This window comes from Marmota marmota, unplaced genomic scaffold (genome assembly GCF_001458135.2).
Source record: "Marmota marmota marmota unplaced genomic scaffold, marMar, whole genome shotgun sequence".
In the NCBI taxonomy this organism is placed as follows: Eukaryota; Metazoa; Chordata; class Mammalia; order Rodentia; family Sciuridae; genus Marmota; species Marmota marmota.
This window is the reverse complement of record NW_026000137.1, coordinates 1,141,339-1,157,364: the sequence shown is the minus strand read 5'-3', so window position 1 is coordinate 1,157,364 and position 16,026 is coordinate 1,141,339. Positions and strand designations below refer to the sequence as shown.

The following is a 16,026-nucleotide window of genomic DNA, read 5'->3' as shown; positions in this document are numbered from 1 at the left end:
GCGGGGTGGCGCGGGCTGGACGCTGGCCGCCCCTCCTCCCGTCCGGGATGCGGCGAGGGTCCCGGGGCCCTCTGGCCGCCACCTCCGCCCTGGGAGTGGGTCAAAGAGCACCCCGCGCCCTTGGTAACCAAGACAAAACCCTTCGGGCCGTCTAGACAGGTCAAGGTGCAGGAGGCTGCGTCCCCGCGGCTCCTTCCGGAAGGGGGCGTGGAGCCGCCAAGGGCGCCCGGCCCGCGCCCGGCCCGCGGCTTTGCGGGCTTTCTCCCTCTCCACCCTCCGCTGATCAAAGTAGGAAGTTTGCATGACAACCGCGGTGAAAGGGACTGCATCACAAATGAACTCGGTCTCTGCAGTGTTGATATATCCAGGCTCCTTTGTCCCCTTTCACACGCAGTGTGAACCCTTCCGGTGCCAGCGACCGCGCGACATTCACAGGCGCGCTCGGGGCGCACAAAGGGTCTCCGCGCTTCACCGCCATCTGGCCGCAAATCTCATCAGCCAGAGCGGCGGAATTAACATGAAAGCGCAGGGCGCGGGGGTTTGTGTGGTGCAGACCCGGGCGATTATAAACCACCCCGGTGTCGCCACCGTCGGCCCCCGTTTCAATAAGGAATCAGCCCTGTACAAACATTCTGAAAGGAACACGGGAAGAGGAGAGCCTAAGAGGAAACCGCCACCACCCACCAGCTGCACCTCGCGTGCACAGGTAACGTCCCCGGCGGCGGGAGGCAGCGCGAGCTGCTCGCAGGCCCGTGCGTCCTCGTTTGCAGTCCAAGAGTTGGTTGTGCTAGGACACGCCGCAGCCCCTGGTTCTCGCTCAAATACCAAGTTTTTAACTCCTAACTGCCTTAATTGTTAAACATCTCTGCTGTCAAAAACTGGTGCATGCCGGTGTTTTACTCACGCCTTTACCATGCCCTTCGAACTTTGCAAGTTGTAACAAGATATACGTAGGCCCACAAACCTATCTAAATCTGCTTTGTGACTGACGGAAACCAAGGAGCAAACATGTATCGTTCACTGGGAAAGTTACACAATGCAGAGGTGAATTCTTAAATCACACCAAGTCAGAATGATCGTGGGCGGGTTTTCCTGCAGCGCACGTGTTCCGAGTATCCTTCCTTATCTGACGCATACCAATATATTCATACTTCCTGGGTGTAAGAAGCAGCATTTTACTTGAAAGTGAAGAGTGGACTCTTTGATTTTAAAAAAATCTAACTGTAATCAAGAAATCCATTCTCTCTCCCTCCCACTTCCCCCTCTTCGCCCAACGGGAAAGCAAACAGACTTGATGGTTGGGGGGATGGGGACCGGTCTGGGGGCTGGAGCCTGTGAGAAGCCCAGCCCCTAACCCCGGGGTGCCAACAGGCCCCTCACACACCCGGCCTGGCCTGTGGAGTACAGGTCACTCTAGAACCTGATTTTTAAAGTAACCTAACACTCTGAGCTGCGCAAAAATTATTGAGCCCATACATTTTAGGCAAAACCACGATGTTGGTGTGTGAGAGGCCTGCCACCACTGGTCTTTGAGAGCCCTTTTGTGTCCTGGGTTGCACTTTTTGAAAATAATCTTTCCACTTCGCAGTGGGTTGTTTTTCCTTTTTTTTAAAGTATAATTTTATATACTGGAGTCAAGCAACATTGTGCCTATTTCAGCACACGTATGTGATGGCCAGGGATCATAGTGGATTTCTATAATGCTCCAAGTCCAGGGAGGCTGATGGCCCTGCCAAGTACAGATCCTCTAAAAGCAGGAAATGGTTGCTGGCAGCTAGCTCAAAAGACTCCATGTAACCAAGTCCTGTAAGCAGGAAAGGGAGCACATCCAACCTGACACTAGCAGAAGTCGTTTTACTGAATATTAAAAATATTTCGCTCTTAAAATACCAAAGCATCAGCTTTTTTCCTCAGAAAATATTTAAGAAAAAAATGCTCATCATTGTGGCTCTTTATACAAGTATTTAAATGTACATGAATAGAGTTTTCAATGATTCTACTTAGCAGAACCTCCTTCAGTAAATTTAAAGAGTGTCCTTAGAGTGAGCCTCTTTCCCCTTGGATCCTTTGGATTCTGAGAGCGCAGGAAGGACTGGGACAAGAGGGTGAGACTGAGTCTTTCTCTCTGTGCTGCGAAGATTTTGAATGGTACTTGTCAATAAAGCGACTCCTATTGTAACCTCCGGGAACCTTGCCTCCGCCCTCCCTGGACGCCTCGGAGATACTAGCCTCATTAAAATATGAATGAAAAGGCCGCCATCGCTACCAAAGTGGCAGAAGAGGATTCACTGGCGCAGTTTTCTTATCTGCCATTTCTTTTGCACGTGGGCTCATTTGGTACAAGTCAGAAATTAAAAAATGATCCGTGATAATTTCATCGCTATCTTGGAGTACCCCAAAGTAAATCCTAACTTCTCTCACTTTGGAAAGCCACCTACAACTTAAATCATACGTTGTACATGCAGTGTCTGTCCCCCACCCCCGCCCCCATTTAGGCTTCCATTGACCGTGTGCTCAGTAAGTGAGCACTGGATTGGGGGCTGGGGAATCTCCTTATCCCAACTTTACAACCGAAAAAGTCAGCAAAAGTTCTGGCTTTGGTTTCTCTAGAACACTGCAGCTAGGGAGTTTATTACCGGCCACTGTGACACACTTTAATAACAGTCAATTACAGGATGCTGCCCGTGTTTTTTCATTACTGTGTCCCTGTTAATCTTGTAGTAAATTTCTTGCTTGATAGCTATCACAATCAGGGAGGAATACAATTATGTCACAGTGCACAATTAGACCTGAAAATCGTTGTGTGGGGTGTCTCTCTGCCATTACAGTCTGACAGTCACCAACAAATTTCACTCATTTTGATCATTCTTTTGGAGTTGCCTTCAGATACGAAACCAGCACTTAACCTGTTTAGGCACTCATAATTAATTTCACATTGTTGCAAAGATTTCCTTTCTACAGGGTTAGTTAATGTAGAAATTTTAATTGCATTATAGCAAATATCGCATCTAGTTTAATCACTAACTTTTCATCCATAAAAAATGGAATCATTCCTGATATTAGTTAAAAGTCAATATTTAGAAATGAAAATTCCAAGCCCTTGCTTTAGGCTACAACAGAAGCATGAATTCAGAAACTCTTGTAAGCTGATGAGATATATAATTAGCCTTTATGTTAATTGACTGCTATGAGTTTGTTGTCTGACACTTCTTCATATAATATGCAAATGGCATTGACTGCTTAGTTTTATTAGACAATATAATTAGAAATCTGAACGAGAGCTCCAGAGCTCATTCTGATGAAGAACAATGAAGGCTGACACATTTGCAGTTTTCTGTATATCAGAAACACTGAACGGTGTCTGGGCAGAGTCCGAGGAGGTTTTGGATGACCTTTCTTTAGAGAGAGATTTCGACAGGCAGCTGACCTCACAGTGCCCCAAGCGCCAGGAAGTCCTTTTGAGAAGGTGATGCTGGGCCATCATAAGGTCTGGGAGGAAAAGTGGGAGGACTTGGGGACCATGTACCACACATCACAATATAGTGGTGAACACAGCATCTAATTTTTGCTTTCTAAAATTTGAATAATGGAAACTAGTCATTCTTATTTAAAATAAAATATTCTGCCCGTATTTCCTGCCATTACTATTCATAGACATATCAATAGCATCAATAGCAAAAACTCAGGTTGTTTAAAAAGTGCTAATAAGATGAGAACTAGGGCTGGGGATGTGGCTCAAACGGTAACACGCTCGCCTGGCATGCGCGGGGCGCTGGGATCAATCCTTAGCACCACATAAAAATTAAGATGTTGTGTCCACCGAAAACTAAAAAATAAATATTAAAAAATTCTCTCTCTCTCTCTCAAAAAAAATTATAAAAAAGATGAGAACTATGTGATTTGGGGTAAATTTTTCCTGGGATTCAGTGTCATTTTTATTCTGGAAGCTCTTTCCACTCAGGGACAAAATGGAAAAAAAATTCCATGATGGGCCAGCGATGAACGGTCACCAGATAGGAGTCGCCTAATAGAATCCAACTTTTCCTTGAAGTCAAAAACGTGCCTTCCTCTCATTATTAAATGTAAGAACAGTAAAGCCATTGTTTTCCAATTTTAAAATAGTATTCTGCTAGTCTTCCTAAAAGCTTTTTAAATTTCAAGCATGTTAGGTAAAAGAAAAGAAACATATCTATGGACATGAAAAATGGCACCATATTTCAGCCTCTGTTAAGAATCATTGGCCTAGGACCTGGGTGCCTGCTTTGCCCTCGGTCTGGCTTTGCCCCGGCCTGGTGAGGCTCCGGCAGTTTTCCTCACCCCAGCCCTTTTTATTTCATTTTTTAAAATTTTGAGTCGCGGTCTCACTAGGTTACTTACAGCCTCACTAAGTTGCTTTGAACCTGCCATCTCCCTGCCTCAGCCTCCCAAGCTCTTTTGCTCTTCCAAAAATGACTAATAGAAAAAAGAGAGAGCACCTGAACGGGCAAGCCACAATATCGCTGCATTAGTGGTAAATATAAACTTGTTTATTCACTTACAAATCATTACTGACTCTATCACGTTAGATGTCTCTAATTCAGACTTTGTGAAAGAGGACTTCTCCACGATTGTGAATGAAAATTGCAACAGATTTCTTTAAAAAGAATGTGTGACAGGGGAGGCCCGTGAACATTAATCCATAATAACAGGACTCTGTCAACTGAGCTCAAGATTACTTAAGTCAATATCTGTTTCCTAACCAACATAATTCAGTCTTCCAGCATATTGGTATTGAACCACTGTGGTGGATGCATAGCTGTCTGTCAAGGGCCACCTCTTTAAAACACCTCCACAGTATAGATATTTTACAAAGTCACACTCTGGGAATCTGTGGCACTTCCCATCTTGTCTTCTCGGTTCTGCAGGCAAAGCAAGGAAATGGCAGGATCTCCCTGTTCAACATTAGAGGAGAGGGCAAGGGGGCTGGGTTATGAGTTTCATCTTCACAGGGTGAGGGGGGCACACACGCACACATGTCTCTGTGCAAACACGCATGCACAGACTATGCAGAAAGTGCCCACTGCCCCACAGCTGACAGACAAACCAGAAGACACTGCGTGCTTCTGGGTGTGTCCAGAGACAGCTGCAAGCAGAGGGCCTGCAGGGTTCCCGGCCCCCTGCTCAACCTGGCTCTCAGAGGGTCTGCAGGAGCAGTGGCTCCCACCTCAGGAGAGTCCCTGCCCACCAGGCCTCCACACTTGTCCTGGTCTGTCCCCAACTCCCAGGCCATTCCACGTTGTTGAGAAAAGACCTGTATGACATGACTGAGGACCAGCCCACCTCCCAGACCCGGGCGGAATCAAAGGTCACCCCTGGAAAGCTGGCGCAGGGCCCTGGGTGCCACCACATGAGCCGTCCCCCGATTCCTAGGAAGGACACCATTCACATCCTGCCCAAGGGTCCAGAGGCAGCAGGGCTTCTGTACATTCTGGGACTTGGGTCCTGATGGCCTTCACTAAGCAGGGAGGTGGGAGGGGAACAGAGACTCAACTGCTGAGAGTTCCTCCAGGAAGCCAGGGCCACCAAGCTGGCCTCCAGGTCCGGCCTTCCTCAGCAGGTTTGCGTAACCAAGACAGTGGGAAAAAGAGAAGGATGCACCAAGGGCCATTCTCCAGCACTCGGGCAGAGCCTCTTCCCAGGACAGCCCCCCTCTCCTGGGTCCCAGCCACCAGAAAGACATCTCTTCCTCTAAAAACATTTTTGTAGGGAAAAGGTAACACATTTCTTGATCGCTTAAAAACAAACAAACAAACAAACTTGATTTCTTTTTTTAAAAGCCCAAAGGCACAAAAGGGTAAAGAATATAGCTCACCCCTACCCCAGACCCCTCAGGCCCCAGATCTCCTCCCCTGAAATAGCCAGGTGTGTGTGTACATGTGGACGCACACGTGTGCATTCTGCACGTGTGTGTATGAACTTGCATGTGTTCCTGCGTGTCCTGTGTTTGTGCACATGTCCCTCGTCTGTCTTCTGTCTCACAGGGGTCAGGGTGCAGGGTGTGCTCTGGTGAGCTGTTTCTTTCTCACCTCACACCTGGGACGCTGGCTGAAGGAAGGCTCAGAAGTCAAAAGCGGTCCTCAGGAGGCAGCTTCAGGTGTGCGGCAGGGAGGCCCCCAACCTGGGAGTGTGGTGCCAGGGTGCTGCGGTGCTCGTTAAAACCAGCCGTGAGGTTCGAGGCTCTCCCAGGTGTTTGTGGATAAACCTTGCCTTCTCTCTCCTGGAGCAACAGTCCTGGTGAGGCAGGGCTCAACCCCTCTTCCAGTGAGGACCCAGAGGTGAAGGCTCCTGGAGGGGTGGGTTCCCACTGCAGCTGACCGGCCCCCTCCTCCTTGGCCCCTGTTTACCTGGCTGTCTCTGCTTCTGCCCCACCTCAGCAACTCAGTGTGGGTGCTGGACAGGACCCCGGAGAACCTGTAGCAAACCCTTGCTTTTCAGATGGGGAGATGGAAGCCCGGAGAGGAGAAGGAGTCATAGGTGGACAGATGGGACCCAGCTCTGCCAGCTCCTGCCCCCAGCCTGGGGCTTTCTGGGGCCTCTAGAATGCTCTGTGACTTCACTGGAGCAGCTGACTGTCTGCAGCTGGCTGGGAACTCCTGATGACCAGGAGGCGTCCTCTCCCTCAGACCACAGGGCCACAGTGTGGTCTCCAGGAGGCCCCTCGTCCCGGGGCCGCCCGTCTTCAGCGCCGAGTCCTGGCTGTGTCTCGCTCTCCCGGAGCCTCAGGTCCCAGGGAAGCTGGGGCTGGAGCCACTGTAGGCTTGCCCGGGGAAGGCAGGCCTTGGCTTCCTCAGGGCCAGGCCGAGGTCCCTGCCACACAGAGGTGCCTGTCACCCTTGCTTAGAGTGCTAAGATGTGGCCCATTTGTCCTGAGACGTCTGTTTTCTACCCAACCCAGTCACAGCAGCTGCTCGCCGGGCTCTCCACCAGCCGACAGGGGCTAGTGCTGGGGCCGAACTCGCCCCCCAGGTCCACAGGAGAAAGTCCTAACACCAGACTTCAGACGTGATGCACCTCGAGACAGGGCCTTAAAAGGGGACCACCAGTAACTGAGGTCACTGGGGTGGGTCCTTCCCCACCTGACTGGTGTCTTTGAAGTAGAGATGAGGACACACTCAGAAGGAGGCCCTTAGGGTCCCTCCTATGGCAAGCCTAGGAGAGAGGCAGCGGAGGAGCCAGCCCTGCCTCGCCTAGACCTCAAACTGCCTGCCACTCCTGTCTGTGGGGCCATCTGTGGGACTTTGGTGGCCCCAGCTAGTGCACACAGTCACCACATGTAAGTGTGCAGCCTCCTGCCGGCTAGACGCAGCCCAGGCCCATCAGACTGAAGTTCACAGAGTGGGTGACTGTGGGCCACGGGGAGCTCTCGCAGGGTGAGGTCAGCCCCAGACACCCAACCCTAGAAGGGGCCTACGGCCTGTGCCTGCGCACTCGCACAGAGCCTGGCCACCGGCTCTCCTCAGGGCAGCGTAGTGGGGACAGGAGCAGGGTCTAGCGTTAGCCCACGCACCTGAATCCTAGCTGGCTTCACTTCTGTGGCCAGTGCTGGACAGTCAGTGACCTCCCTGTGACCTCCCTGGGTCAGTGTCTTCTGTGAACTGGGTGGTGGGGGGCATAATGCAGTCCTCACACATTTCTCAAGTCGAGTCACTGAGGGGAGAATCCTGCAGAGGGTTTGATGTGGCAGGAGGAGTGTGGCCACATTGTTTCAGATCTGCACATCTTTAGTGACACCAAGCTAAGGAGCACAGATGGGTGGGGGGAGAGGAGATGTCCTCTGCAGGCCCAGAAGCAAGGTGGCCGTCAGCCTACGTCGGTGGGCCACCTGAGCCTCCCCAGAAGCTCTCTCTGTCCACCACTTCTCTGCCTCCCCTGTTCTCAGGACCCAGAGCTGCCAGGGTGTGTGTCAAGGCCTTTGGTACCCCAAGTGTGGTCCATGGACCAGCAGGTCTGTCTTCCCCTGGGACCCCAGGCCTGTGGAGCCCCCAGGTGGCTGTGTACAGTCAGGCGTGAGCAGTGCAGGTTTGGGTGCTAAGGATGAAGGAGGAGCAGGGAGCAACCTTTTTATTATCCGCTTTCTCTAGAAAGATCGGGCCAGCAGAGCCCAGAGGAAGGGCCACTTAGGAAGACATGACCCAAAGGCTCGGGCTTGGACCACAGTGTTGGGGTGAGCCAGGAAACACACCTCCATGCTCAGACCTGGGGACCGTGAATGCTGACACCACAGCACCAGGTAGGCGGAGCATTCAGAGCAGAGAGTGTGGCTGGGTACAGTTCAGGGTACAGCACTTGCCTGGCATGTGTGCAAGGGCCTGGGCCCATCCCCAGCACCAGAGAGAGGAGAAATCAGGAACTTAAGAAAGACAAGGGGGTGAGGGAGGAGCTTCACGGTGCTTGAGGGAAATGGGGGCAGAAAAGGACATGTGGGGAACCCCAGCATTCCGGCTCTGTCTTAAGACCTTGTGACATGACAGGCCGACTGCTTCCTCGGAACTGTCTAGTCCTGCTGAGCCGCTGCTCCTGTCACTCGGCGGTGTGCTGAGTCCCTGTGTTTTTCCGGTTGGGTTACTGTCTCAGGGCAGGTTGCTGGCTGTGGGTGCCCGGGGCGATCATTCTTGATCTGCTTGTGTTTGTGGATGGCACAGGAAATGGAACTTGGCTAACAGACACCTGTGAATTCAGGACACACACCAGATCCTAGGACCGGGTTCCTTAGTGCTTTCCCCCACTCTGGGGCAGGGCAGCTCATCGACTAGGGGACCTCAGGAACCTCCAGGGCCATGCCTCCTTCCACGCAGACCGCAGAGCAAACCCTGGAAGGCCCCAGAGTGGGAACCTTCGGGTGCTGGCCAGGGGGAGCCAGGCACCACCCAGTGGCCTGTCTGGTGCTTTGGGCAGTGGCCAGCTGTCACTCCACTTTATCCTTCACGTCACCTCTTATCACTTGAGCCTGCTCATTTTTTAAAAGTTGATAGATATGAGATGATTTTATTCTACTCAATTTCAATTACTTTTTCACTATTTAAGAATTAATCCCAAGAGATAACATTAATCTCTTTGTCTTGAGACTCAAGTGTATTTGGATACGTGTTTTCTTTCTGCCAGTTAATGCCTGACCTCAGAAGAGGTCTACTGCTCTGAGAACTCCAGAAGAGATCTCTTGGTGTCCTCCGGGTATGCAAAGTTTGGCTGTGTGTGGAATGAGCTCCCTGGTCACCGCTGACCACATGCTCTGATGTAGAGGCCAAGTGCTCAGGAGCTCTGTGCTAGAGATGATGGAGACAAAGACAAGTGGTGTATTCTCATGGCCAAGACCAGCTTCTTCTGGTGCAGGGATTAAAGAGTGATGTACAAACATCTGGCCTCGAATAAAGAGTGTTGCCTGAGTTCCAACCACATGCTAGGAACATGCTTGTTCTTAGATTTAGACAGGGTGGGGAAAAGTCAGGTGAAAAACACTCTTTTGTGAAAATCACATGACATTCACATTTCTGACCCATGAATAGAGTTTTGTTCATTTGCATATCGTCCAAGCTGAAGGTGCAGGGGGACGGTGTCCCAGAGGCTGTGCTCTTAGGCTTTGCAGACACACCCACCCCATCGCCCACCCTGCTGCAGGTGGCCTCCCCTGTGGGTGCATCCTATGTGAGCTGTCCCCTGCCTGCAGGTACTCCCTGGCAACTCCTCCTGCCTGCCACCCCTCTTCTATTCTCTGGTTGCCAGTGGCCCTTCTGTCCTGGAGGACTCACCTGTAGTTCCTGTACATGTTGCGCGTGCACACACACACACACACACACACGAGGAGAGCCCCGTGGTCACCAGTCCTCATTACCTCTGGACTACATCTAGGGAGGTGGGCAGTACCACTCATGTGGTGGGCCAGGAAGCCAAGGCCATAGGGGAGTCTGGATGTGACTGACAGCTCAGGCCATGCCCCGGCCCGTGACTCAGCCAGCTCCGTGGTGGACACTCAGTTAACATTCCTGTCCCTGCCCCGGCAATACCCTGAGATGTTGTTGACTGTGTCTTTGGCCATGGCAAGGCCTGATAACAGCACCCAGTGCCTGCCAGGGCCTCTCTCCCACCCATTCACCTGCCTCGCAGTAGGGCGTGGGGTGCGGCCTCCAAGAGGAAAGTCTCTTGCCTGAGGTCACAAGACTGCTTTACATGCTCATGCAGAAGACAAGCGGGGTGTGATGCCAAAGGCCCTCTCCAAGCCCAGGGGCAGGGGGTGGGGGTGTGGCACCTTTCTGGCCTTGGTGGAGGGCACCCAGATACCTCTGCAGTCCTAAGAGAGCTCCTGCACGTGTCCACACTGCCCTGCACCCTGCATAGGGCAGCCCTCACAAGAACCCATCCCAGCCAGCCCAGAATCAGGGTTCTAGAACAATCAGACCCACGGACCCCTCTCAGAGACCTTCCTCCAGACCATCAATGCACCATTTCTGCCAGAGTTTCCATGGAAAGATCTATTTGCAAACAACCAGACTCGAAGCCCAAGCATGTTAAATCCACCCTCCCCCTACGCCAGCCGTGGTGCCCACTGCCTGTGGCTCCCTTTGTCCTGGGGGAGAACAGTGGCAATCCTCTAAACGCATCCCCATTATCCCCATTCTTCACCCGATTTGTGGATTCCAACAATTCTTATTCAGTGGAATAAGGAGCAATTAACAGGCGAGGGATTTATTAAGGATAAGTCATGCCAGACAGTTTTGACAGCTTGTTCTGAGTGTGACAGAATCACAGAACCCGAGGTTGGAGGCATTATGTGCTTACACTTGTGCAGCATCTAACTCCAGGCTTGTGAAATCATCCCTGCCAAGCCGTCAGAACCGTGTGGATGAGGAGTCGCAGGCATCAGAAACTGACCGGGAGATCCGAGACAAAGGGCACAGAACACCGCCACGCACCAGATGGGGCCAGCAATGGTGGGGACGGCAGTTGCATGAGAGGCCACAGAGGTCAATGTTAGGGTCTGTTTCCCAGAACATCCTCATCATGGATCTGGGGGGAGAGATGCCACAGCCACGCGGCTGAGTGGTAGGGTGGAGGCACCAGCCCCCGGGAGGTGGCTCCTTCCCTGCGCTGCTCAGAGGCCACAGAATGACTGGAGCAGCAATGGAGACTGAGTTTCCTGCCCACCCCGCTCCCAGGGACACCCCGGGGAAGGCATGATGGGGAGAGGAGCCCCTCATCCCTGTGGAGTCACAGTGGGGTCCCTGGGGTCACACAGCTCTAAAGCCCATAGTGGGTCAAATTTCCTCCCCGAAGAGAGATGATCAAGCCCTAACCTTCACACCTGTGCTGCGCCTCTGTTGGAAGAAGGCTCTCGGCAGATGTACATGGTAAGATGAGGACCTGTGTCAGGATGGGTTCTAACCCAAAGTGACCAGTGTCCTAGAACAAGAGAGAGGCACAGATAGGTAGAAGCAAGGTGGCCATGGAACCACAGAGGCAGTGACATTCCCAATGCAACAGCTCAAGGGCTGGTCACCTCCAGGACCTGGAAGGTCTGCAAGGGTAGATTCCCTTCCAGGCTCCCAAGAAAGAGCCAGCCCTGGAACACCTGGGCTTTGGGCTCCTCCTCTGGCACTGCGAGGACGAGCGTTTTGGTTCCAGCCTGCAGCGTGTTAGGCGCCCCCAGGAGACAGAAAGCACTTTAGAGATAAAGAGCCAGTGGCTGAAGTCCAGGGGTCACGTCCGTCCCCTGACCAGGGCTGGCGGTGGAGCCACCAAGGAGACACTGGAAGGTCACAGGCGGGATTCATTTACCCCCCAAGACAGCAGTGACAAAAGAAGGGTTTCTGTGCTTTCCCGGGCCCAAGGGAAGGTTGGGCCAGTTACGCAGCATCCAGTGCGGCAGCGAGCAGCGCCCCGCGCCCCATCGCAGCCTTTGTTTATATTTATGAAATGAAGCGCCTGCTTGGCCAGCATTTGCTTAATTAACCCTAATTCTGAGCTAAGCTACCATAATCTTTAGTTCTCTCTCATCACCGCAGACCCTCTGATAATTATTATTTTTATCTGCTCAGGAGTACTGAATCATCTGTTCCATTTCTTCTCCCCAAGGACGCGGGAGCATAGACTCTATATGCCGAACGCCGACTGCACAGTTTGTCTCCTAACCCTAGTGCTCGGGTAGGAGGAGCATGGCGGTGCACCCTGCTGCAGACATTGTCACCAGTCTTCAAGCTTGTCCTGGCCATTACCAGTGGTGTCAGAGCCCCACGGAAGAGCAAAGAGGCAGTGCGCGGTAACCGGGATGTCTTCCCAGTCCACACTTCTCCCCAGCAGGGCTCCCTGTGCCAGTGAACCCCTCTCAGGGCAAAGAGCTTCCAGGATCACAAGGCCATTTTTCAAGTGACCTGCTCATGAAACGCCAGCTCTGCTCCCAGAGCCTCCTTTTACGTCCTGCTGGATGTGATCAGCTAAACCCTGAGATGGAGACACCTGGCTTCAAATTAAATACCCAGCAGGTGGACAGGTAGCCAGCTCTTCGCTCTTCCTTGACGGGTTCTGTGCTTTCCTCAGACACCTCACAGGACAGCTACAGGCAACCTCTGATGCCCTCCTTCTACTTCCCAGAGGCTGAGAACACACTCGGAGCCAGGTGTTGTATGTGTAGGGTGCTGAGTGGGAGCACAGGAATACACTGAAGGCAGAACTAAGGGCAGAGATGGACGGTGGTGGACAGAGGTGGACGGCAGTGGACAGGCACTAGAACAAAACCTGGATGTCATAGGCTCTAAAGAAGCTATGAAAAATACTTCCGATGTTCAGAGCGTGTGAGGCAATGTCTGATGTGTTTCCCACAATTCTTTTCAAGAAGATGACAGAGTGTCATTCCAATTCGGAGGGGGAGTGAGGTTTGTTCAGCAAACAGTGCCAGCGCTGGACCTGCTGTTCATCTGGAAGGACAGAGAGCTGGACGTGCTCTGCATGCTTTATCCAAAGACAGCTCCCGCAGATCCACCACGCAGGCAGGAAGGAGAGCTGCAGCGCTGGGGAGAAAATCCAGAACATGTGCCTCCTGGAGGCTGGGCCCCGGCACAAGGTGGAAGGGGAGGAGTCTGCGGAAAAGGAGCCCAGCCACAGGCCAATCGCACAGCAGGCCGCAGGCAGGGTCCCTGTCCCCAGGGGAGACCTTCAAAATCATAATAACATCAAAGATGAACAAACCAACCGAAAACTTGGTACAAGTAAGCAACCTGAAGCAGGCCGCCAACACGAACAGCGGCTTGTGAAACTATGCTGAATCCACTGGAGGTCGTGACTAGGAAATTCACACACTAGTGAAGCACTTTTTTTTATTGCTTATTTTATTACCAAAAATTCAAAGAATGATATTATCCATTGCACACGAAAATGCAAGAAGGCAGCTTCTGTTAAGCATGTGAGATATGCAGGCTTGGGGAAGTAACCCAGCAGCAGGGACTCAAGTTAAAGTGCTCATGACTTTAGACACCGGTGCCCTTTCTGTGTCCTACAGAAATCAGAGGACCAGGGCTGAGCAGGGCTCCGTGGTGGAGCATTTGCCTCACTGGTGGGGCCCTGAGCTCCATCTCCAGCACTGCAGGCAGGGAGGGAAGAAAAGAAAATCAGAACAGGAGCTACGGTCGGGTCTACTGCCCTGCAATGGTAACAACCTGAACAGAGCAGGAAGCTCACCTGCAGGGGAGGGTCCGAGGAGCTGGACGCAGGGTGTTCTGCAGATGGCTTAAGGGGGCTTACACCTCCGCTGCTGCTCGGCGGCTGCCCGGCACCCATCTGTTAGGCCAGGCATCTTTGCCAGTTGGGGCTGCTGCAGAGAAACACTGCAGACCAGGGGCTCACACAGCAATTTAGCTCCCCTCCTCTGGAGGCAGGGTCCAAGGTCAGGGTGAGGGTGCTCTTGAATGCTGTGTTCACGCGGCAGAGTGCACTCACTCTGGGGTCTCTTTGTCAAGCCATGGGTCCTGTTGGGTCAGGACTCAACCCCTATCTTATTTGGACTGTCACCTCTTCACAGGGTCTCTCTCCAAGAAGAGTCACATGGGAGGGTGACAGCTTCATCACATGAATCTGGGGTCAAGACTCAGCCCAGTTCATGAGGAAAGCATTTATACTTGACCTTAAGCTTATTTAACTTTTCCACCCTCTTCAAAGGAGAAAATATACACGTAGTATGGTTTTACTATTTAAAAATGGCCCAAGCCAAAAAATACAGAACAGTTATGTGTGCTAGAGTGAGTGTGGGGACAGCAGGACGGCTATTGACGACCTGAGGGTGGGGAGCAGGGTGGCGCAAGGGCAGGTCACAGGCCCCTTCCCTATGGACAGCCGTCCCCCCTCCGTAGGACCCACCCTGCATCCCAAGACCCCACAGATGGAACCAAACGCTGTCTACACTGTGTTTGCTCCTACTCATACATACCTATGATGACCTTTAATTTTCTTACAATGTGGACATGAATTAAAAGTCAAAAGGTGATTTTTGCATTGCAGATGCTTGGGAAGGAAAACCGCAGGCTCACAGCACTCTCCACGGTAAATCAGCACAATGACAAATGAGAAAATTAGAGCTCATTTTGTCCTCACCTCCAAACTTCAAAACCATAGAATCTACAAGAATGTTTTTAAGATAAATCCCTGTAATTTTGACTCTACATAAGCTAAACAAATACCCTGTCAAAATAATTATCAATGATTGCCAAACATCAAGATTTGAAAATGACAACTTTTGGGGTCTTTTTAAAAATGAATTCTAGGTGTGAAGTTCTGTTGTGACGGTACTGTATGAAACACTTCTCCAGGATCTATTCTGGAATTTTCCGCTTAAAGTTTTTGGACCTTGATTGACTGTGGGCAACTGAACTGAAGAAACTGAAGCCACAGATAATGAGGACTCTTATCTCTAGTTAAAAATCGTCATGTGTTACTCTTGTCCCTTAAAGCTTTTTAAAGAAAGAGCACTTGAAATACAAAGTGGAGTCATGAGATGCTTGAGGATTCACTTAATCCATCATGTGTACGACCTGGACCCCCCAATCGCACCCCAGACAAGAGCCCTGCCCCGTGGGCCCTGCCTGGAGATTTGCTGGAGCCCGAGGAGCTGTTGTTAGTCAGGGTTCCCTCACTGTGGGAAATACCTGAGGAAAGAGTTTGAGAGGTCTCGGCCGATGGTCCTCTGCCCTATTGCTTCTGGGCTTGTGGTGAGGTGGACCACCATGAGAGGAGCATGTGGCAGAGGAAACTGCCCAGCTCACGGTGGCCGGGGGCCAAGGGAGACAGGAAGGGGCAGGGCGCCAGTGCCCCCTGAAGGACACAATCCCCATGGCCAGACTACCCCCCCGCAGGCCCTGCCTCCTGCAGGTTCACCACCCCCAACAGCAGCACAGGTGGGGACCAAGTCTTCAGCACGGGTGTTTGGGGGACACTTACCCAACCCAGAGCAGAGACCCAGCTCTACAGGTGTGCCTTGACCCTGGTGGGGAAGTCCCTGCCTGGACAGCTGGGGACCTGCCTTGCGGGGTCAGAGGCCCTGACAGTGGAGCCGGGAACCCTCTCAGGTTGCAGAGCCGACCCTTAGTTCTACCTTTCCATACAGAAAGAGAGGAGCGCTCCCCAGCACGCCGGCTTCGATAGTTCCGACGTGGTCGGAGAGGACATGAGTAGGGCCCAAAGAGCCTAATTATGTTTTCACTGCACTTAAGCAGTGGGCAGGAGAATAAGGCCCCTTTTAATATTAAGTCTTAAATCCCTCCTTTGGAGCCTGGTCCTCACCAGATTCCTTTAATTGCTTAGAATTCATCTTATTGGACTTGCAAGACTGCTGCGCAGGGCCCAGGCCTGGCCCAGACCCATCCATCCTGGGCGTCTGGGTTCACATGGTTCTGCCAGCGTTTCCCTTGCTCACAAGTCGCTCCTCCTTCCCCACACACATCAGGCAAAGGAAACTAGCTGCTGCCACCAAGGACGGCCACACTGGAGCTGCCTCTGAGTTCCTGGAGA

The 16,026-nt window shown here is 52.0% G+C and overlaps 1 protein-coding gene across 1 annotated transcript in view; it reads right to left on the bottom strand.

Annotated features, from left to right (window-relative positions):
* Cnpy1 (canopy FGF signaling regulator 1) overlaps window positions 1–16,026 on the bottom strand; it is a 36,119-nt gene that overhangs the window by 7,395 nt on the left and 12,698 nt on the right. The gene's annotated exons all lie outside the window — the stretch shown is intronic.